Genomic DNA, 22,525 nt, shown 5'->3' on the forward strand with positions numbered 1-22,525 from the left:
TATAGTTTACAACTTTGCAAAATTTTGGAAAATAATTCTGTGAAAACTGGCTATCCAGTACTGGGAATTTCTTCTAACTGGCTGGGGTCAAGCATAAAGCTTAATCAGATGTGTTGGTGTGTGTCTGTAAAGACACATAGGAACATGTATATAGGTACAAGTGCATGTTTACGTATGTGTAAACACAAAGACCCCCTTTGAAATTTTTTAATGATGACACTTTCTAAAATTCATTTAGATTTTTTCCTAACTGATGTAATGAATGAGTAATAAAGTAGTTTAAGTCATTATCAGGATAATCCATTACTGTTCAATGTTTTGAATACTATCCATGGTTTTCAAAAACATTTAGCAAATTATGACTGAAACACTTAAATACAGACCCTTGCTCAGTACATCTGGAAGCCAACATTTAGTAATACTGATATCATAAAAATTAATTAGAAAGGAAGACTTTGACAGTGTAGTCAGATTACCCTGCGTGAATGAGATTATACTCACAGAAACACATGCATATAATATATGTAATTAAAAGACCAAATAAATCTAAATTTTGTCAAAGTATAAATCTTTTTCATATATTCTTTGGAAGAACCCACACAAACTTCAGCTGTGAGCTTGATCTCAGCCAATAGAAGAGATTTGTTGATGTTCTAGGGTAGCCAGTTTTCACAGTTCTCCTTTCCAAACTTCTTCAAAGTAATAAATTTCACCTGACAATTACTACTCATGCGTTGTACTTCAAAATTATTTTGTATAAAAATGCAGTTAAGCCTGGAAAGTGATAACAACAGTACCATGTCATTAGTTTGGCTTACAATTTTGGAGGGCATTTCCAGTTGGAGGTTTGGGGGGACTGCTCTCTTTTAATTGCATACATGATAAGTAAAATCGACCACATCCACAGCTGACTGTGACTCTCCTGAACCCAAAAGAGCTTCTTTCATCAGCAAATGGAAGGTCCAGGATATTTCTGGGCAGACAGTGTAAAATTAATGATAACCTTAAAGATACTTTCCTAACATTTAAGTGGTTGGCCTCTGTAAAGCATGCAATCATTATGTCTATTCTCAATATTAATACTTTAAAAAATATGCTCAAGTGTGTTCTCTGGTTTCAGTTTCCCTTCTTTTATATTTGAAGTTCCCAGCTGAGATTCTCAGGAGAAAGATTCATTCCCACCACCTCTTGGGTTCTTTTCTTCCTAAACCAAGGACAAAATCCCCATCCCTCTGAAATTACTAAAGGTCTGACTTCTGCTAGGCCAGAATCCCTGAAGCAATGTGTGTGTTGTTGTGTTTATGTTTTGCTTTGCTTTCAGCCATGGGTGGTGGGGCCGGAGGTGTCACCACACGCATAGGTCCCAGGCTGGTCTGGTGCTGTCCAAGGTAATGAGGTCCTCCCGAGCTCTGCCTTGTGGAGCTCTGCTCCATGACAAGACACGGATGTGTGCTGGGGCTGAGAAGTGCATTACTTCCATGGCAAAACCCTCCAGGGCTTTTGCAATTCAAGTGTCAAAGTCACAATATGCATGGGTCAAAGTGCCTTCTTCTGAATCTCTCCAAATCTCAACAGGCCCCCTCAGAAACAACACAGAACAACAACAAAAACACCAAGCTTAATATTTATATTTGAGAAACCTATGTGATTTCGGCCGTTGCCTATTCAAAGGAAGTCAAAATACATTTTACAATATTTGAAGTTTCTTTAAACTTCACAGAAACATTCTTCTTTGCTGTCTCAGTAAATCTAGCAGGTCTTAAAGCAAACTCAAAATTACAGGGACGCAAAAGTTGCCTTTTTAACTGAGACTGCATGCAGCCACAGAGATCTATTTGGCAGGGAGGGAGAAAAAGAGATCTGTGTGTATGCTTGCATACACCTTCACTGTTTCAGGCAATGTATAATAATTTCCCTTGTGAATAGCTATAAAGTTATTGTAGCATTAAAGCTGGATAGACCTACAGTAATGGTATTTCCTGACATTTCCAAATGTTAAAAGGTCAAGAAAAACAGTACGTATGGAAACAATCTCTTGTCATTACACTCTATAGCATGAATTAAATAAACATTTCCTCTTTTCCTCCCTTCTCCTGTCATTCAATGTAAAAATCTACTGTGACACCAAAACGGCATGAAACCAGTAAGAGCTTTAATTAAAGAACTCGATAAATGCAATCTATCCTGCTGCAGTCAGATCTGCCTTTTCCTCACTTACTGAGGAGTTAATTAATTTCCAGAAGTAACCGCTGGGACACAAACAGGAATCTGTCCAGAGAAAGTCTTCCTCAAAATGGGATGACAGGAGCTTCTAGTGAAAGCCACCCATCTCCAACCAGTACAGAGGCTGGTGTCCCCCAGTGCCAGTGCTTTACACGCTGTGCAAGAGCACAGCCCCCAGTGAAGCAGTAACTTCAGCCACTGCCTGGTACATGCTGAGATGTTCACAATAACTTTTCAACTGCTTTTGAAATCAGATTAGGATCCAGCTGCTCATAACACTGCTATTAATCTGTATGTGTCACATATTAATAGGCAGCTCAGCACTGGTGCTCGGTATAGCTGGGCACTGCCTGTGAGCAATGTCACAGCCAGATTATCTGGCCCTGGAGAAAAATTCAGCAGAATGGATCCAAGACTCCAGTTCTGCACAGTAGTTACCCTTTCTTAATAGATTTTTTTGTGTTGCCAGACAGCATGGATTATGTTTTCAGAGTGTTGAGCTGTAAACGCTACTGTATGTAAATATCTTGCTGGGCACAGTGATGCTCTTCCAGGGCTTGACTGGGCTAAACCAGTAAAGGTGTGACTTATCTGACCTGATATTGCTGTCCTGAGTCATCTGGCAGTCTGGAACAAGGAAAGCAACCAGCATGACAGATTCAATGATGAGCTGCCATTAAAGGCTGGACCAGACTGTTGGCAGTGATGCTCAACACAAAGGCTGAGGCACTGCAAAGTCCCCTGAAGCTGTGTGGAAAACATCACCCTCCTGCAGGATGGGACTGAAGGTTTTGGACAGAAGGCAACCACTGCAGCTGCAAGAGGAGTGGAGATACATATTGGTTAGAGAAAGAGGGATTGACCTGCTGTGACATGCTGGAGACCCCACCGTGTTCAGAACTGTATGGACATGGTGTGCAGCCTATGCAAAGAACTAAAATAACAAGAAAAGATGATGGAGAACTTGTGTCAGGCTGCTGATATTGCTTTGTTTTGATTCACTGAAGTTCTGTGTGGAAGAGCCAGCCTTCCTCTGGGTCAACCACAGAAGCCATTCAGCTCCTTTTTGGACCCACATAGAGAAATCCACTCCTATCACTTCTCTATTGTTCTTGATTTCCATTATCAACCCTTTAGCACTCAATTCTAGTTGTCCCTACCCCAGTTTTCCAGTTTTCACCCTTGATTGACCTCGATTTATCTGACGATGATGACAACGTTCAGAAAAAATGCATCAGGAACACTTGCATTAAGTGCAGGCACTCAGTCCTGCAGCTGATGCCAGCAACAGAATTCAGAGCAGAGATTTGTGCTGAAAACGCTGGGACAATAGACCCAGGGCACTGCACAAATCAATCTTATGTTGTAAAAACATTTACCAATCAGAACCACTCAGTGGGATGTGGTTGCCTGTTAGACTGAGAGAGGCAACAGCACATTGAACTGCTAAAAAGGCCCTAAATGCTAGGTATGAAGGAGCAGGCAGTTCTGCCAAAGTCTTTGGCTAGTGAAAGGCTTGGAGATGTCTTCTGCTGTTCATTTTTGATTTTCCTGTGCTTTCTCTTCATAGAAAAAATCAATAAAAAAAAAAAAATCACACTGCACCAAAGATGCTCCTCATTCTGTCATCAATTTTTCTCTTCTGTAGAGAATAACCTGGTAGAACCCAAGTGAAAAGGGAGATTTCTAAGCTGACACCACCAGCTCTGTGCTTTCCTGCAATCCCCAGGCAGTAAAACCCATCAAATTAGCTATATTCCCAAAATAACATCCAGCTGTGTAGGCTGAGGAATAGCACAAGTGTTGAAATAAAAAAGCAGCAGCTTTGAGTCTGTTGGGAGTCCAGTTTACTGTAGACACCTCAGATCTTAGGCTCAGCTCACCACTCACATCTCAAGAACAGCCCATTTGATGCTGAAATCTTACTTTGATCTTGGGTTTTGTGCTGGTGTGACAATAATTCCCATTGTGGTTCTACACTTTTGTCATTAGTGCCGTTTCTCCTGCTCCACGTTGGAAACAGAGGCTGAGAACTGTACTCGGAAGCTATTCACCACACTGGCTTTGGCACCTTTTGGCTTTCTGCACATCCTAAAAAGTTGTCTCTGAATTGTTTTCCATGCACAGCAAATGCATAAACACACTCAGTGTCTGCATTTTGCAGTGTTACCTCAGTCACCCTCTATGCCCTGGGGCAAATTTTCCCTCTGGCAGACAAACCACCTTGGAAAACATCTGGAAGGAGGCACTCTTGCTATCTAGACCCACAGCATTCAGATGCACAGTAGCACACACCTCATCTACGTGCAGATGATGACACTTGCTCGCCTTCCACCAGACATGTAGCCTCGCACACATTATGGAAAAAGGCAAGTCTGGTAACGTAATGGTGCTGAGCATAGACAGCTAGTTAGATCTTCAAACACACCCAATATTCCTCAGTTTAGAGGAAGACGCATGAGGCTCTGAGGACAGATTAGGGTCAGCTACAAGAAGTTCCATCCCAAACGTTCTTTCCAGGACCTGGACCCAGAATGAATACGGTAGGAAAAGCCTCCCTAATAAGTCAAGCTCTTTCTTCTTTCACTAAATAAAACAAACATTTTTCTAACCTGTATTGTTTCTGGCTCTGCTTGCTGCTCAGCCCCTTACTACGGCTTACTTCAAAATTCCTCACTGGGTGTTTGGCAGAGTGAGTATGATCTATAGCGTGACCTTGTAATTCAGTGCACCGCTGTCATTCCGTATAATGCACTGTAAAGCGTAGCTTTTATTGGAAATGAAACTGCATAAATAAACACTCTCACTTTAATGTGAAGTAAAACATTTTGCATTACAAATGTGCAGATTCAGGTTGGGAGAAATTAGCTACCAGAGAGCCAAAAATCAAGCAGCGATGTGCCTATATTATTTTGATCTTTTTAAAACGTAGCCAGTGTCTAATAAATTCTGCTCCAGTTTTGTAGTCTTTCATTAGGGCGAAGATTTGTCTGCGCAGTACAGAGAGCTGACTAGGATTAAACCCTCCTTTGGGGCTCTCTTCTTCCATCTGAGCTCCAGCCCCTGCTCCACCACAGTGGCTACAAACAGTCCCTGGTCAGACGAAGCAAGGAGAAAGCACAGTGAGTCCAGCCCTACAAAATGGATCAAAGATGAGCTTTAGTTATTTAAATGTAATCTTTTTGTCTACCACAGTAGCTCTACTTTTCTTATACATACGGACTGACAGCTTGTTGAAAAATTATCTAGCTAATGCACGTGCTCCAACACATGCTTTAATTTTGCGCTTTTCAGCCCATTATTAACTGAGCCATCACTGTTTGTTCAGAATTCAAGGCTGTCTGCTTCCAATGCTCTTAAAAAGCACTTGGGCAAAACTTACAGGCATCAGTTTTGCATACCATACGGCATGAGAGGTGACGGTAACAATTATGTGTCTGGAAGGAGACGCCCCAACCAGGCTACAGACAGTTAGCTAATATTATTCCAATGTGTCACTCAGAGAGGATAAACCTGTCCTAGTCGTCAACTATGTAAAACACTTGGATCGTTAGGATAGCTCTGGCAGTATCTTGCTGGTTGGGTTGTTTTTTTGGTAATATGCTCACAGTCATTTAGTGAAATGCTTGTGCCAGGCCCTTCACCCACAGAAAGTGCTGCTGCCTTCACAGGCACCCGGGTGCTTCGCTCGGCAGGTTGCAGCACCACAGCCGGCACACTCTGGAGAGCCAGGACCTGGCACTTGACCTGTTCTGCCACAAAACAGCCCGAGGGAGCTTGTTTGTTCCAGAAAATATACCCCAAAACAAAAATAAGAGTGACCATAATGAAAAACACAGAGCCACTGGATAGCAAATACAGCTGCTCTTTCCTTCCTCCATTACTTCAAGGCCATCCCTGCAATATGGATCTCATTAATGGCTCAGAGACAGCATTGCAGAATTACAAATTCAAGATGTTATTGGAAAAGCCACCCCATGACTCTTATTATGTTTGTGTTTTTTTTTGTTTTTTTTTTTTTTTTTAATCATCTTTAAAACCAACTTTAAAAAAAGTGATTATTTGGTGCACTGTAGCACTGCCAGTGATTGGGTTGGAAGTGAGTATCTGCACACACACAGACAGCATAACTGACAGCACAGTGCAGCTTTCCACAGAACAGAAGAAAAAAGGCAAAAATATGATATGCAAGTTGGGTTTAAGCAGCAACAGAGCACAACTGGAAGGCCTCTGGATTGGGGTCAGTCACTTCATCTGTGCTCATACACAGATTGATGAAGCTCTAGTCCTCCATTCACAGCTTTCTACTAAATCACCCATATGATTATTTCACTGTGCAATCATATTTGGAAGTCAGATGCTATAACAATAAAATATAATGATGTCAGACAGACTGATGTTAGTGAACTAATAAAACCCCTCCTTTTCTTGGAGAAATATATGGATTTCACCTGAAAAAAAAAAAAAAAAAAAAAAAAGTAAAAAGTTTTCAACTTGGCCAATTACTGAAGTTTTGAGTATATGAAGTAATCAGAGTGGAGGTGCTACAACAGGTTTCCTTGGTTATTTGTGATCAGCTGTCCTCAGCTGTCCTGGTGCTGCCTATTAAAGAAAACACTGAACATTTAAAGACTGCTTAGGTCTTCTCACACACCACTGGTGTAAGAATATTAAACTCAGCCCTTCAGCCTTGTATTATATATGCTCTGCCAGATTATTTTTTAATTGCTTTTGTGTGTGTGCGCAAATCCCAAAGCGTATGTGCAAATTAGGATTCCTGTCCCATGCCAATCTGGGCACATGCCTCGTTTACATGCTCATTTAAAAATGTGAGTCTTGTCATTTCAATCTGCTACAGTAATTTAGCTCTAATGTGGAACTGGTGCCAGGGTTTTGAAGGGTTATTTTTCCTCTCCATGGACAAACTGCTATACTGGAGTGGTTACATTCCTACTTAATGGCATGAAGCCACTTAAAAGAGTTAACCTTCTCCATGCAAATGTTAACAATTTTCTGGTAATACTGTTCCACTAAAATAAAATAAAATAAAATAAAATAAAATAAAATAAAATAAAATAAAATAAAATAAAATAAAATAAAATAAAATAAAATAAAATAAAATAAAATAAAATAAAATATCAATGGCTGTTACTACAGAAACAACAGGTACTCTGTACCAGGGCACAATGGCAGAGAGTGCTCTTCAGCTCACATCTATGTCACAGAAAAATGTGGGGCATAAGCTCTGAGAATAATTGGATTGCTCTGGATGAGTTTGCAAGTAAAATGAGCTTACTGTTACCTCCATATAATTGTCTCTCACAACATTCCCCGTTCTTTTCCCTCTGCATAATGAGCATCACAGGAATCCAGAGCTGTCCACCACAGTGAGAAGAGCATCAGCAGCAGTCTCAGAGACAAGTAGACAGCTCTGAGGCCAAAGCTGAGGTCCAAAGCATACCAGAGAGTAAGAAATGTGCTGGCAACTGGGTGCCATGTCTGGAGACCTTAATTCTGAGATGTATAACTTCATCTTGCAGATGCCGAGCTGAGTGGCCAGAGCAGTTGTCTTCAATTATGGTGAGAGCCAGAGGGTGGAGGGAAACAAAGAGGGTAACCAGAACTAGATGCTGTTCTGCCAGCTCCTGAAAGATTGTATGTTTATTCATGTAGTTAGTTACCAAAACATCAAGCTTTTTCAAGAGAAAGCTAGACTTTGTATATGTCTGTGTGTGCAACACAAGTGCACAAACTAATCTTCCTCCAAAATGGTAGTTAGCTGCAGTGGATGGCAAAAATACTGATGTTTATTATAAATAATACCCTCTTGGTCAAAATCCAGGAATCTGTCATATGTACTGAGGCATTCTGAATTTCCCCAAAATTATCATCATGAGTAACTCAGCAATTACTATCTGCACAGCACCCAAGTATGTGCTTTGTAGCACACACACTGTCCCTGTCCTAAATGCAAATATTCCAGTCCTAAACGTCACTCATAAGGAGAGAGGCCATCTGGGCAGGGAAGGTTTAGGGTCAGAATTGACATGATTTATAGCAGAAAGACCATACTTGTGCTCAGTAAACATTGGCACGTCTTAAGGAAATATTGATTAGATGGTGAAAAGCTTTGCTTTCTTCTTTGTGGAACAATTTACTCTAGCTAGGCTCTTCACATTGAAATATATTGTATATGAAGCAAATGACAGGCAGAAAACATTAACACAGACTCAGAGGAGACTGCTAACACCCACATCCTTACCATCTCTGCCTTCAGCATTGTCCTAAGCCATACAAAATGTCCCTTCAAGGCACAGACAGTGCAGCTGCAAATATGAGACCAGTTTTGGCTGTGTCCCTGTGAGCCTCCGCACCTGATGCCACTCACAGCTCCCCTTCCTCAGGCAGCACAGTATAAATTGCTCCCAGGGCTCTGTCTCCTGCTGGCAGATCTTCTATTTCAGGACAACATCAGTTGGTTTGGGCATGAGCCAGCCTTCCAGAGGTGCTCTGCCACCACTTTCCTCAGTGCAAAGCTACCAGAAGGCCACCTGCTGCCCGAGGCTTACCAAGAGGTGAGACCGAAACAAAGAGATGTATGTCTGCCTGTTGGATTTGTCTTACCATGCAAGGGCAACTTTCACTGCTGGTTCTCAAGCATCTGATGATTAACGTTTTTCCCTTTGCTGTATCAGGTCTGTTTTAAGTTGTGGATGTTAGTAGTTGACACTGCCCTTTTGCTTATAGTCTAAGCCACCTTGAAAATGCTGGGTGGCATTAAATAACAAAGCAACTATGCCTAATAAAATAAATGCATTGTATACACTAGCAGAATAACATAGTTTAAATGTCTGGAATCCTAAATAAAGCATGAATAAGGAGCAGCATATCACCTTGGGATAGAGCAAATCTGAACCAGACAGATGACGGGTTCTTGGCTTTTCAGCATGTCAGAAATTAGTAACGTTATTTGTTATAACTTACAACATGCTTTGAATGTTTTTCTCCTTCCTTGACTAAAATAGTAAATCAGAAAAATACACGGTATCATATGCAAATGGAGATACTACTAGTGCAAAACAGAAGGAATACTGCTTAAGGCCTGCCTCTCTGAAATTTAAAACTTTTAAATACGAACTCTAAGACTAGTATGATTAATTTTGCTACTAGTTTGGGGGGCGAAGGGGGGGAGGGAGGTAAAAGATTGCAGCAAAGAAAAATCTGTGGAGCTTATATCTGGATATCCATCAAATGCTGTAAGTAGCAAAACTGCAAGCTGTTACAGTCAGCTCACACCCTTCTGGTGGATTGAGGGTCTTTTGTTAAGCCTTCAAAAGTTTCAAAACATGCTGTTCTGAGGTCCACAGCCTTCTGAAGCAATGTTTTGTGAAAATAATTCCCCAGTACATGCAGTGCTTCAAACACTATGATATATAACACAAGAGTATGGACTTGCATGAGTCGTATGCTTGGTGTTCAGCAGAATATATTGTTTAATGTAAATTGTTTACCAAAGAGAACACTACCTGGAAAGAAAAGCCATTGCACAGATTAACGTTTTTCTTCCAGATCAATGAATGCCTTACATTTGAAAGTTACTACTACCACCAAATTGTTCACATCTGCAGGGCTACATTATAACAAGGACACCATTGGAGTTCAGGAGATATTAAAAAAGCAGCAGGCAAAATCCTAGCCAAAGAGGTATTTTATCTTTGTAAGGACAGAACTTGGTAAGCTAAGTTTCATGTTTTCATCATCTGATTTCTACTCCTAATCAAACACGTGGAAGATAAAAAACAGCAGATTGTACAAAAGACGGCTGTCAAAGTCTCTTACTTTTATGCAAACATAAACATAACCTGTAATTAGACAAATGAACACAATTTTTTTTATGCTGTTACAATTAATTTTTCTAACTCTAACCATGATGAAAACTTTGAATAACCAATACATAATTTGCACCTGCTTAACATAAGGCTGATTTGCTAGAGCTAGAACTGATCACTAGAAACAGTGTTTATCTCTCTCTTTTTCTCTGTCCTCTCCTATTTACAATCTGATAATCTGGTTTAGAACAGTTAGCTTATAGACTTACAAGAGTCATATATGGTCAAACAAAGAACACACCCTTTAAAATATATATTTGAAGTATTATCCCAAAATAATAAGTCATGTTTATTTACCTAAAATGTCTCACACATGCAAAGTATCAAAAGTCATTTGAAACTTAAAGATTCATAATAAAGTTCTGAACTAGAAAAATAAAGGCTATGAACGTAGGCTTACAACCACTCTATAATTATCAACAAGGCTTTCTTTATGAAATGTCTTGTTTCTCTTAGTTGCTGCTTTAGTTAAATCCACACAGGACTACAGAAAGGGAAACATCTCAGTTCCTGTATAAAATACAATCTTTTCCCTCGATGGCAAGAGGAAAATCATGATGCATAAGAATTCTTTAGTGTATTTGCCTTTAGAGTTTATTGACTTTACTTCTACTGGTATTTTACCATGTAGGAATAACATTTAGTTACCTAAACTGAATCCTTGCCGACTTAAAAACCTATCCATTCAACTACATTTTTGGACAAGTTGTATTAATTTAAGCAGCATGAAGCTAGCTGGGCAGAGAGCTATAGGTCAACCAGCTATATTTTAAATGTTTTCCTTCTTAAAAAATAAAGCCTAGAAATGTGTACCATAAATCAGGATCCAGTGACTGAAAGGTGGAGCAAACATCCCTCTGGGATAATAGATCAAGTTAGTACTTGAATTTGTATCATCTTAGAATATCTTTCAAATTTATTTATTAGGTAGCTGAATGATTTTATCTTATCCATGTGTAGCCATCCGGCTCTGCCTATGTCAAGCTGTTCCAGACTACCTATATCCGAGCAGTAGTAGCCTGTGCTGCGTTGGAAAGGGGTTGCCATTGATGGATATGGTTTTGATTTTGGAAAAGCGAGCTGTCTGTCTTTATCATGGATTAAGGTATCATTCAAGGGTACACAGCGTGCTGTGATCTGAGCAGGCCAAGGTAGTCTCCAGGCCCGCCAGCCCTCCAGCCAGGCCCTCCATCTGGTTCTCATAACGCTCCCCAGCTACATTTCATCTCATAAGCTGGAGAGACGACACGAGATTAAAAGCAGGCCCAACGGTGATGGATTTCAGGAGTTGGGGCAGGTATTCTAATTATGTAACACGTGTAGTCATTTCTGGTACATAAATTGGCTTCTTACTGGGACGTATTTTATTGGTACCACTTTCTCAAAGAACGGGCACTTTAAGCAGCATCAGCCTGTATGGATGCAACCAGGGGAAGAAAACTCCTGTTTGTGTTTTGTCTCTTTGGCCCAGCCTTTAACCACCTTAAAACACTAGAACAGTAGCAGACAGTGAGCTGCTTGAGCCCTCCTGGCCATGAGTACCAGCCCCAGGGCAGGATGTGCTGCAAGAGGACTCGCCTTTCATTAAGTGCATTTTGCTCCTGACTTTTGACCACAGCCTCCACCTTGCAGCAAAACCCATCTCATACACATCCTTAAGCTCACACTAAGCCCCCCTGGCACTGAGTGAGATTCAGGGGCTGCAAGATTGCTAACTGGCAGATCCTATTGCAGCTCTAGGGACAATTTTACTCCCCAAGAAATCTTATTTAGCATTGCTGTAGGGATGATTTCAAGAGAGAAGTCATACACTTGCTTAGTGATATCTTTCTGAGTATTGGTTGAAGTTGCTTGCATTGTTTTTGAAATAAAAATGATTTATTTAGGCCCATGTTCAGGAAATCATTCAAGTATAAATTTAAATAAAATAAGCTAGAAGCAGAATAAAATAAATTGTCTAAAGTACACTGAAATATCTGGCAAGGAAATTTTCTGAACCCTTTTCAGCAGGTTTCTGACAGCTAAAATACAGCAGAATTAATGAGCATCCTAATGCAAGGAACCACATGGCTTCTTCAGTAAATAAAAAGTTAATAAACTTTTGGAGTTGAAAACTGACAACTTTAAAGTATAATCCCTTCAAAATCAAAACTTAGTAAGTTTTCTAGAAGTGATGCAAGCTGGGGTGACCGAGCAAGCTATTTCTCTACCTAATAAAGCAAACATCACATTATTATGTGGTCTGGCAGATATTTGGGCTTATCAAGCAAAACCCTGTCTTTGTATTGATTTTGCTGCAATGAAGGCGGTCCCTAACACTAGTATCACGTCAGGGTCTTCTTGCAGGGACACTCGTATTTGTACCAAGTCCCAACACACACCACCACAGGCCAGCTGACAGAAAAGCTATCAATAGCTCCGTGACTGCTTTTCCCCCCTGAGAACACGCAGCAAACAAGAAAACTGCTTGTTTTGGTAGGCAGGAGTCTTGAGACCTCCACAGGTTACCTCCACCTGGGAGGGAGATATTAGCAGATTTCTTGGATTTCCTGCTTGTCCTTCAAACCAGCACGTCAATAAACAGAATACCTCCATGCTTAGCATGAATCTCTTCTTTCTCCTGAGCTGTCCTGGAATGCTGAGCTTCCACCTGCCTGACATGAGGAGAGCATTTCACAGAATTTACTGTGCAATGGAATTTACCCTACAGGCTGCTTTCTTCCTTATCCCACAGGGGGTAAGTATCTAAGATCATTGAAAAGTTCAGCAGGGGACAGCATTATACAACCTCTGTGTACATTGTGGCCCTATATTTATGAACACATTTAGTTACAAATTATTTCCATGGTCTGTTTTCTTTTTCAGCAGCCTGTGTAAATTCTTTCAGGATGACATTAAATCATTCAGCTTCACCCATTGTGTTGGATTCAATATAATGCAGACCAAAGAACATATAGGCCAAATGCCCTCTGTCTCTCAGGAATTACATGCTTGCTAGGAGTGAATTATGGTGTATTATAATAGAAAAATATTGTCGTGAGTTATTTGTGGCTAAACACCAAAACAAAGTACTATGTGGCAACATCTGATACACAACTGACTTAAAGCCATTTGCCCGAAGGAATTAGTTGCTAACCAAAATCATTATCATTAACTTGTTCTGTAACACAACTTTGCACAAAGGAAAAACAAAGCGCTTCTGGCAGCCATGAAAAGCCCCATCCTTAGGCTAAAACGTAGCTAGATGTTGGGCCACACTCCTCAGCCTCCTCCACTCCATCTAAGCTGGATAAACTGGAGGCTTCACTTTGAACTCAGTCCTCCCTTTTCAGCCTCCAGCTCCACACTGATCTGCTCCCGTGCTCAGTGCCGCAAGCCAGCCTCGTACACCCGGTGTTCCCCATACACTCTGAACTGCTCTCATTTACTTTTCCATTTCATTTCACCCAATTTGTTTCCCTGGGCCCTCTGGAGCCATCCTGACCAGAGCCTCTGAATGCTATCACAATACAAACAATTCGAGGTGAAAAAGGCTGCGTTCTGAAAATGGAAGAGGACTCTTGGAAAGAATTTGAACCTTTCTAGAATAAATAAAACATCTTAAATGTTATTCAAATAACTTGCTTTCATCTCTCTTTTTATTTCCTTAAAGTTAATTGGAAAGAAAGAAAGAAGTCACCAGGACACGTTCCAGGAGTCTCCTTGGTATAAATCAGGCAGCACACACTGCAGACCAGTAACAATGAAATGACCCCTTAAAGTATTGCATTTCTTGCCAAGCATAACTTCTTCAGGCACTTTAAACTTTACCATTGGCTAGAATTTGAGAGCTGAAAGTCCGTCTTTTCCTAGTTGAAGTTGAGTAACGATTGAGACACGATTGAAGTTGAGGCACAGAGAAAGGAAAAAGGGCTAAAGCGACCCGTCTCGGCTGCTGTTTTCAGTAGAAAAGCATGTCTGAGATTTAAGAAGGAGATACTCTCAGCCTATAAACCCCCAGATTCTCCTCCAGGGTTAGAACATCATATTCCCATCATCTGTAATTTGGGTGCATCTCTTTCCCAGGATGCCTGTAGAAATGACTTGCTGTATTGGGCCTATTTACTTCCAGACGAGATCCAGTCCTGGGGTGCTCAGCAAGCTGGAGGTGAAATGAAAGGGAAGGGGAAGGATCCACGTGGGACCTGGCTTGTGACAGACCCCTCCAGACTCTGCTCTAATGTCTTATTCCACCAACACAGAAATCGGAATCACAGCAGTCAGGCAGTTCTATTTACAAATGAGTGAAAAGCAAATACCACAGAGTTTTATTCCTCCCACTTTTCAAGTTTACAACTTCGTTACTGCAGTGCCTGTGCCCTTGATGGATTGGATTCTAATAGGACACAGGAAACACAAACAGATGACTAACATTAGCCAGTAAATGTAAGCACCAGGGCAAGCCAAAAATAGGTTGCTTTTAGCTCCTCCCATGTTATCCAGCAATTCAGAACAAGAAAAAACACTGAGAAAAAAAAAAATCATAATTTGCTCTTAAATAGAACCTTCTGTTAGAGGGTATTGGAGCAGTGTATGACTGTTAAATATTTGGTACTAATGTGAGGAGTGTTTGATACCCAAGTGCAGGGGTAAAAATCCATCAGAAGAACAGTAGACAGCCAACCTGAATAAAAATGTATTGCACATGCGACTGTGGGTGTCACTGAAAACATGGAAAACATTTAGACAAGAAAATGAAAATACCTGAAATATAAAATTCTTTGTGTCAAAATATTTCAGAAAATCATTCCTCTTAAATATTTTTCCTTTAACTGCCTTCTGTTATGCAAATTAATAATAATCCACCTCTCCACAATCCCCTCCTTCAAAAGAAAATGTGTTTGGCTCGACTGTGGCATTAAACAGATCTCCAGCTTTTGAGGGAGAAAATCCCAGCTGTTCTTCTACCTCTCCTGCTCACAAAGCTCAAGTTGCTTTGTGCAGTTATTAACAAAATAACCACGTGAAGTGGAACACTTCAAAAAAAAAATCCAAAATAGTTTAAAAAAATGAGTAACTTTCCCCTGCATTCTGCACACTTCGTTGCTGTGCATGCTGAAGAGTAATTCGATACTAACAAGTCTCTTCCAGTTTGTCTTTTAGCATCTCTGCCTGTATTAGAAAGTATATAAATATAGGTATATTAAATCACCTCTGCATCAAATAACAGAAAATATTTTATCACATGAAGCGAGGTTCCTGACTAATCTGTGTGAAGACAACCATAAGGGACATGTACCAAGCAAGTAGAGATAAAGAAGAATGAATGCCTGTTTTTAGGGCTTCCTGAAGCTACACTTTCACATCAGTCTCCCAACCCAGTTCACAAAATAAGCTGCTGCCATCTTATGGAAGAGACTCTGAAAAGCATTTGGTATAAAAACAGCCCTAGCCCTGGTCTCTCCCTTGCTGCTTTTTTTCATGACATTCAGTTTACTCTGTGATTAATAACGACTTTTTTCCCCCCTCCAGAATTTCCTTGCTTTGTAACGATCTGTCTATTGTAGCGAGTTATTCTTTGTGGAAGTCACTTTCTCAGCTATGATTTTACTGTAATTTTCAGAGCATCCAGGAAGTCACACGGAGCAGTGCGCTGAGAAAGGGAGCAAACCAGCCAGCCTCTGAGTTCTGACACCACTTCACACAGAGGTTTCTTGTACTGCACCACAAAAGCCAGCTGGAGCCATTCAGCCACTACAGGATAAAGTCATCATTTTTGCTCAGTCTTAAGGAAGTCATTCTTTGTGCTCCATCCCTGGCCTTTTCTACGTGGTCTGCTTAAACCAGATTAACTAACGGTGTGATTTTTAACATGCTTACTAAGATAAATGAAAATATGCTAGTGTAAGCCTGAAGCCAGCAAGTATACAAGAATTTAATTTCTCCATCTATAAGCTATAGCTACATGTGCAGAACTTGAGGGAGCTTTGCAGAGTTATTTTGTCTAACTTATAAAAGGGAACACCTGCAAGCTTTTGTGTTACTGCATGATAGAAAAGCAAGATTTCAGACACCTGAGAGAGGACAGCAGTCAGCAAGGCTAAGACATTGCTTTTGATTTAAATGTTCAAAATGACTATTAAGTTTTACACCATAACAAAAATTGTGAAGCTGTGGGAGTTTTTTTTTTTTTTTTTTTTTTTTTTTTTTTTTTTTTTTTCCCAAAAAATTCCATGAAGTCAAGAAGTTACAGTGCTGTATCAGTATCCAGATAAGCAAATAAGAAAATCTGGAGGCCAGCTATACACACATAAGTCCCTGACAGTACAGTAGAAAGATGCTACAGTATTCCATTGGGAAAGAATGAAAGCATATTTTAATCAGTATGCAGCTAGCAGACATGAACCAGAGAGCAGAACTGGGACTGAAAGGCCTGCTAAGGATTTTATGTCCTTCAGAATTTCATGTAACTGTACAAAACAGATCGAATAAGGGACAAACGGCTACACAAGAGTAGTCAAAAGCCTGTCTTTAACTGAGGTTGGCCAGAAGGTAGCTGGCAGAATTAAATATTTTTAAATGCTGTTTATTGGAAAGAGGAAAATCTGGTTTCCTTCTTTGGGGCAAACATGCAGTAAGGGAAACGATGCAGGTTTTCAAAGAGTTTGACACATCATCATCAGGTAGGCTAAAGAAAAGTAGCGATATCAGTAAACGCTATGTTCAATAGATCAAACTGACATTACTTACAAGGTAGATGTCAACCAGGAAGCTCAGACAGTAGTGCAGGCACAACACTGCAGACACTTCATTTTTATCAAGAGTTTGTAAAAATGTTAAGTTCGGAAGTCAAATGTTAAGCTCATTACAGCCACCAATAATAAATAATAATAATAATAATAATAATAATAATAATAATAAATACAATTGATAGGCTGAGGAGAGGGGCAAGGAAACCCTATAAAGACATGAGGATCATTTGGTAAGATGAGCCTGCTGTAAGAGCATATATCGAGCTGTACATGTGCTGTACATCCAGCACATTATCTATATACATTTCTTTCCAAGAACAAAATTGTAACAGATCTGTTCTAATCCAGAGGAAGCATAACATCCTCTCTCTTACCTAAAACCATAGCGCTATAACAACAGTACACAACCACCCTTGGCTACACAAACTAATGGCTCCTGTGTTAAGCCATAATCCCTATTTCCCCATACTCCAAGTGCCCCTAAGTGAAGTTCATCTATCTCATCACTGAACTTCTGAGAAGCTACCAATATCATACTAGAAGAACAGAACTGGTTGGCTTCACCCTGCAAGACCTCAGTCATGCCACTTCAAGCTGCAGGTTTCCTTGTCTCCCCGGGGGATTTTACACAAGTTTGTATCCAAATCCTCTGAAGCTATTTTGCCACCTAAATCCTTCTAGCAGCCTTGCAGTGACTTAGCAGGGAGAGCTCACATCCTGCAGTTATGGATCTCTGCAGATGCCCAAGACAGGCTATCTTCCTTTTCTTATATCAGCTTGCACAGTCTCTTTTTGCAGTGTTTCTTAGTTATGCCTGCAGATATCTTATTACAATGTTCGTGTTGGTCTTTAAATAAAAATCCCAGCACTTTCATTGCCCCATATTAACTGAGAAATATAGAATTTCAGTGAGGAAAGAGACTATGGTTTCAAGGGTCCACTTAGTCTCTAATCAGACCATTGAAAAGATATTTAATATATATATATGGTATGAAAAACACATTGACTTTTGTCTTTGTCTTTTTAATATTTATTTTTTAGATTTTTCTAACTCGAAGCAGCTTCATTTAAAATGTTCTTTCTATAGTGCCCAATGTTTTCCTTGGCAAATTTGGAGAGCTGGGCTTAGGGATAAAAGTGAATTGCACCAAAAGACCAAAACGGGATTAGGAGATTTGACAGGACTTCATAAAAATCGGTCGTGCACAGGCAAAAGGGGAATTTTTCAACCTGTCATTTTAAAGATAAAGGCTCTGGAGGAAAGGGTTCTGCTTGGTGGCAAACTCCTCTAACCCCTGCAAAGCCTACAGGAAAGTCTACAAGGGAGGCAGAGGTTACAGAGCATGAGAACACACAAAATCACAGCTTAAAGGTATTTTATATGTGATTATGTATAATTTTTCATATGATGCACACATGCACTTGAGCAATTGCACAGTCCTAAAAATTGACTTTCATGTTAATTCTGCTTGCAAGCAGATTGGGGCTGGAGAAGGCAGAATGGGCTGGATTCTGTCTTTAGCACTCACTTTTCATTTATCTCTTCCTAATTTTCTCCTTCACTTCTCCACATCAGTTAAGCTATGTAAATTTCTGGGGATCCTGGGGAAAAAAGGGCAGGCTACTTGCAAGGTGGACTTCGTCCATACCATAGATGTAGGTCAAGCAGCAGAGCGCTTCTCTGCCAGCCCCTCTGCTATCACTGATGGTTTTGAAGGTGCAGGATGGATTTCGGAGCGTGACAGGAGAAGACAGCACTCTTTCAACATGGTGCATGTTTCTGGAGTGCGATCGGAGCAGCAGAACATTAGAAGGTACGTAACCACTTGCGTAACAGATAGCAACAGTTTGCTTTAAATAGATCCCCTACAGAGACATCAAAGCAACCCTTCTTCCAGTGCTGCAATCGGGTGTTTGCAAATTATTACAAAACATCAGAGTATTCCTAGGATAAGCAGCTATTAAATTACATTTCTGCCTCAGCAGCACCATATCATTTCTCCCCTTCCCAATTTCAGCCATGCCTAGAAGACTGGACATCCCTAAAGCATTCTTTTATTCCTAAACTTACAATATACCTAGAACTTCCAACTGAGCATAGAGAAATCATGCTAACGACCATCACTTACACATGGTTGCTACCACACTGATAGCAGCAGCCACTCTAAAAGGATTTAAAGCACGGTGCTAGTGGGACTAAAGGCTGTGGGGAGGCACACAGGGTCATAAAGCAATGGCACACGGGCCTGGGTGAGGACAGAAGTGTGAGCATAGAACAAATGAGAAAACATGAAGTTAAATAACTGAAGTGGAACTATTTTCAACTGTATGGTTTACTTGGGCTGAAAAAATGCTCAGCCAACATCTGCCAGTGAAATTAGGGACTCTTCATCATTTGTTTTCCCTTAATGTGTTTTGATGGATTTCCAAGTCCACCGACTCGATGCCTTCAGCAGGGCACTGCTGGCAGCGATGATCCCCAAGGATCTGTCTCCCCTCAGGAGTCCCTAGCAGCAATGCCAGAGCCTTTTAGGAATCAGCTAGGATGCAAAACTCCACCACAGGCATTCTGAAATATTCAGACTACCACAGGGTGATTGAGCTAAAAACTCAGCTTCTAATGGACAACAACAACAAAGCCCTAAAGATGTTTCCCTGTATAGGAAATAGGGCCACCAAAGTACAAAGCAGTTAAGCTGCTTTCCTTAGAGTCGCACCGAGAATTAAGTCTATTACTAGGTTTAAGCTTTTTGATACTATTCGTATCCACAGAGACTGAGGCATGAAAGAAAGGTGCAGGCTCAGAGAGAGGTTACATTACTGGTTCTGTACTGGATTACACAAAAAGTGGAAAAACATTGAAAAGGCATCACTTTGCAACGAGCAGCTTTCCCGTCCAGTGAGAAATTTAACTGCTTCTTGTCATAAATGAAACAATCTTCTGCTTGGTTCCAGTCAGCACATAAGCATCACCTGGCAAACACTGCTTTCAGCGGGAGCCCCAGGGAAAGGAGCACGCTCTCCTTACAGAAAAGGAAATAAAGGTCGAAGAAAAGCAAAAGCATCCCCCACTGAGGTTCCAAAACAGTGGTAGAGGTCGTCTGTGGCAGCAATAAAATCATCACCGTTGGGTTTTGCTTAATAATATTTTAAATGTGTGAATGGTTTGAGTTTACTCGATCCTTTCTTGGGATAGAAAGACTACTGTGGTATCTTAAAGTGTTTTCCAGCTTCAGAAGACTGCTGCTCATATTTTAAAGGGTGAGAGAACGGAAGCATATCATTGCAAGCCTTCAGGTATCGCTACTCTCTGCCTAAAAGTTGCAGGAGAAACCCCATTGAACCTTTCTGATTGCTCTGGCTTCTTGTAGTTTGTCCCTCCTCTTCAGGCAAATGGAGAAGACCAAAAGATAGCTTTTTCTTTAAAGGAAGAAGAGTACAGCAAGCTGCATATTCTATGGTTAAACTCACCTTTTGGCTCAGCCCATCATATTTCATTACACATTTGCTTGTGAAATAACAAAAATTTCCTTCCTTCCCTGTGCCAGCAGCTCTGAGCCCTGTGCTGCTCCAGCTGCCTGCACCCAGCATCTGAACCCACTCCCAGATCTGTGCTAAGTCTATCGATGGTTTTCACACCCTTATTCATTTACCACGTTTGTACCTGGACTGCTCCATTTGTAGAGTGAGGCCCGGGCATTCAGAGCTGACACAGAAGGGCCCCATCACATCTGCTGGTTCCCACCTCGAAGCAGAGAAATGTGCTGCAACAACAGCTTCATCGCAGCCAGCCCACAGACCCGAAAAAGGACCTCCATGCCTAAGCTCTCGTCTCTTCCAACGCGACCTGCTAATTTAATGTCTTCTCTCTCCTCCAAGCTTTGACTCAAACTCTAGGTCACAGAAAATGAGCATGAGTAATGCCTGCAGAGTCTTGAAAACCAATAATTTTTTAGTTCAAACACTACTGCCAAAGCTTGAATGCTGTTAGTGCTCCAACAGATTATCATGGAAACCATTTGAAAGACCATTATTAATAATTGAATACAAAACAGAAGGTCCTGTACCGAGCAAGGTTTGCTCTGCAACTTTTTTTCACTCCTTACATTTACACTCCACCACCCAGGAGGATATTTTAGCTCTCAGGCTCACAGAGCTCAGCCACCCTCCAGCTCAGGATGAAAACTGCTCCGTACCCTTGCCTTGTGCAAGGACACCATGGCACACAGGAACTGAGTGCCATTCCCATTGGATCCTCAGGGTGAGCAGCCAGCAGAGCAAGACCCCAGCTCCACGGTTTTGAGGCACACAGCACAGACTGCCTCTAAGGACGGATTAAAACGTGGGAAGAGATAGGACGTTGCTATCTGTCAGCCTCCGAATCAGGAGAAGGCTACGTGCTCTTACTACTAAAAGTACATTTTTCTCCTACCTAGTACTTCCTACCCCTCCAAAAAAGCTACTCAGACTCACTCTAAAACAGTTACCCACACATCATCTTGTGCTCATGCAGTTGAGCTGCAGGAGGATTTTGCCAGCAATGTTGTCAGCAGCACTCCAAAGTGCAATCTTGCAGAGATTGCTAAACTTTTAGAGCAATTCTACCATTTTCAAGCCAACATTTTACTGCGTTTTCTTTATCAAATGAACAACAAAAAAGAAACTAGAAACTGTATTTTACTGGTTGATTCTCTGAGGTGGTACACCTATGAATCTTTGAAAAATAAAGGTGGAAGTTTGACCACAAAATTTTCACTTTACCTTTAGACCTGGCCAACAACCACCTCATCTCCAACCTCCAGTTCCCCGATGCAGTGAGAAGCCTCGGGTCGCAATCAGGGATGTCTCTCATTCTGTGCACATCCCTGGCACACACAGCCACCACCTTCAGCAGTTATCGAACAGAATCAGGCATTTATTTTTCTGGAAAATAGCAGAACGTGAGTCCCTGTGGCGCAATAGGCTAGCGCATTCGGCTGTTAACCGAAAGGTTGGTGGTTCGAGCCCACCCGGGGACGATGCCTCCCATTTTAAGGGCCACTGGGAACCTTATGAAACTCAACAAGAGGAAAGTGGAAGTGCTGCACCTTGGGAGGAACAACCCCAAGCAGCAGTATACTCAAAAGCTGTCCAGATGCGTGGTGCTGGGCAACCGACTCTAGGTGGCTCTGCTTGAGGAGGGAGTTGGAGAAGATGAAGTGCAGAGGACCCTTCCAACCTTGACCACGCTGCGTTCAAGATACTGAGAAATTTTAGTCAAGTCACATCTAGGCAGATGTTGTCTCTGTCCTCTGGCACCCTCATTACCCCGTGAATCAGGAACTTCACCTTTGATTTCAAACCAAGCTGAGGCATCATCAGTGTATCAAGCCCAACTCTTGCCTCCAGTAGAGTCAGCCTCGCTTCTGTTCTTGTGGAGGAGATCTAGCTGCAGGCTTCGTATCATTGTCATCATTATCTACCTTGAATTGCAATAATTCATTACATTTGAAGATGAGGTTCAAACATATTTAACTGCAGATAACATTATTAAAATATTTTTATTGCCTTCGCAGTTTGGACTATTGCTACCTTTCATCCCTGAGCCCTACTTGCTCCTATTCCTAAAAAGCAGTAAATGGCTCAGGCTTAAGTTACGTTAAAGTTTCATGCTGACATCAACTTTCCTGTTGAAAGGATCCA

General features: G+C 41.1%; 1 long non-coding RNA gene and 1 other non-coding gene across 2 annotated transcripts; both read left to right on the top strand.

The window, feature by feature from the left end:
• Positions 1-8,675: 8,675 nt before the first annotated feature.
• On the top strand, positions 8,676-14,999 carry LOC137851664 (uncharacterized). The gene is made up of 3 exons (XR_011093336.1): positions 8,676-8,798; positions 12,738-12,849; positions 12,978-14,999. It is a non-coding gene; the product is annotated as an uncharacterized lncRNA (long non-coding RNA).
• A 6,788-nt stretch (positions 15,000-21,787) lies between these two features.
• On the top strand, positions 21,788-21,861 carry TRNAN-GUU (transfer RNA asparagine (anticodon GUU)). The gene has a single exon. It is a non-coding gene; the product is annotated as a tRNA-Asn (tRNA).
• Positions 21,862-22,525: the final 664 nt, after the last annotated feature.

This window comes from Anas acuta, chromosome 2, assembly GCF_963932015.1.
Source record: "Anas acuta chromosome 2, bAnaAcu1.1, whole genome shotgun sequence".
Lineage (NCBI taxonomy): Eukaryota > Metazoa > Chordata > Aves > Anseriformes > Anatidae > Anas > Anas acuta.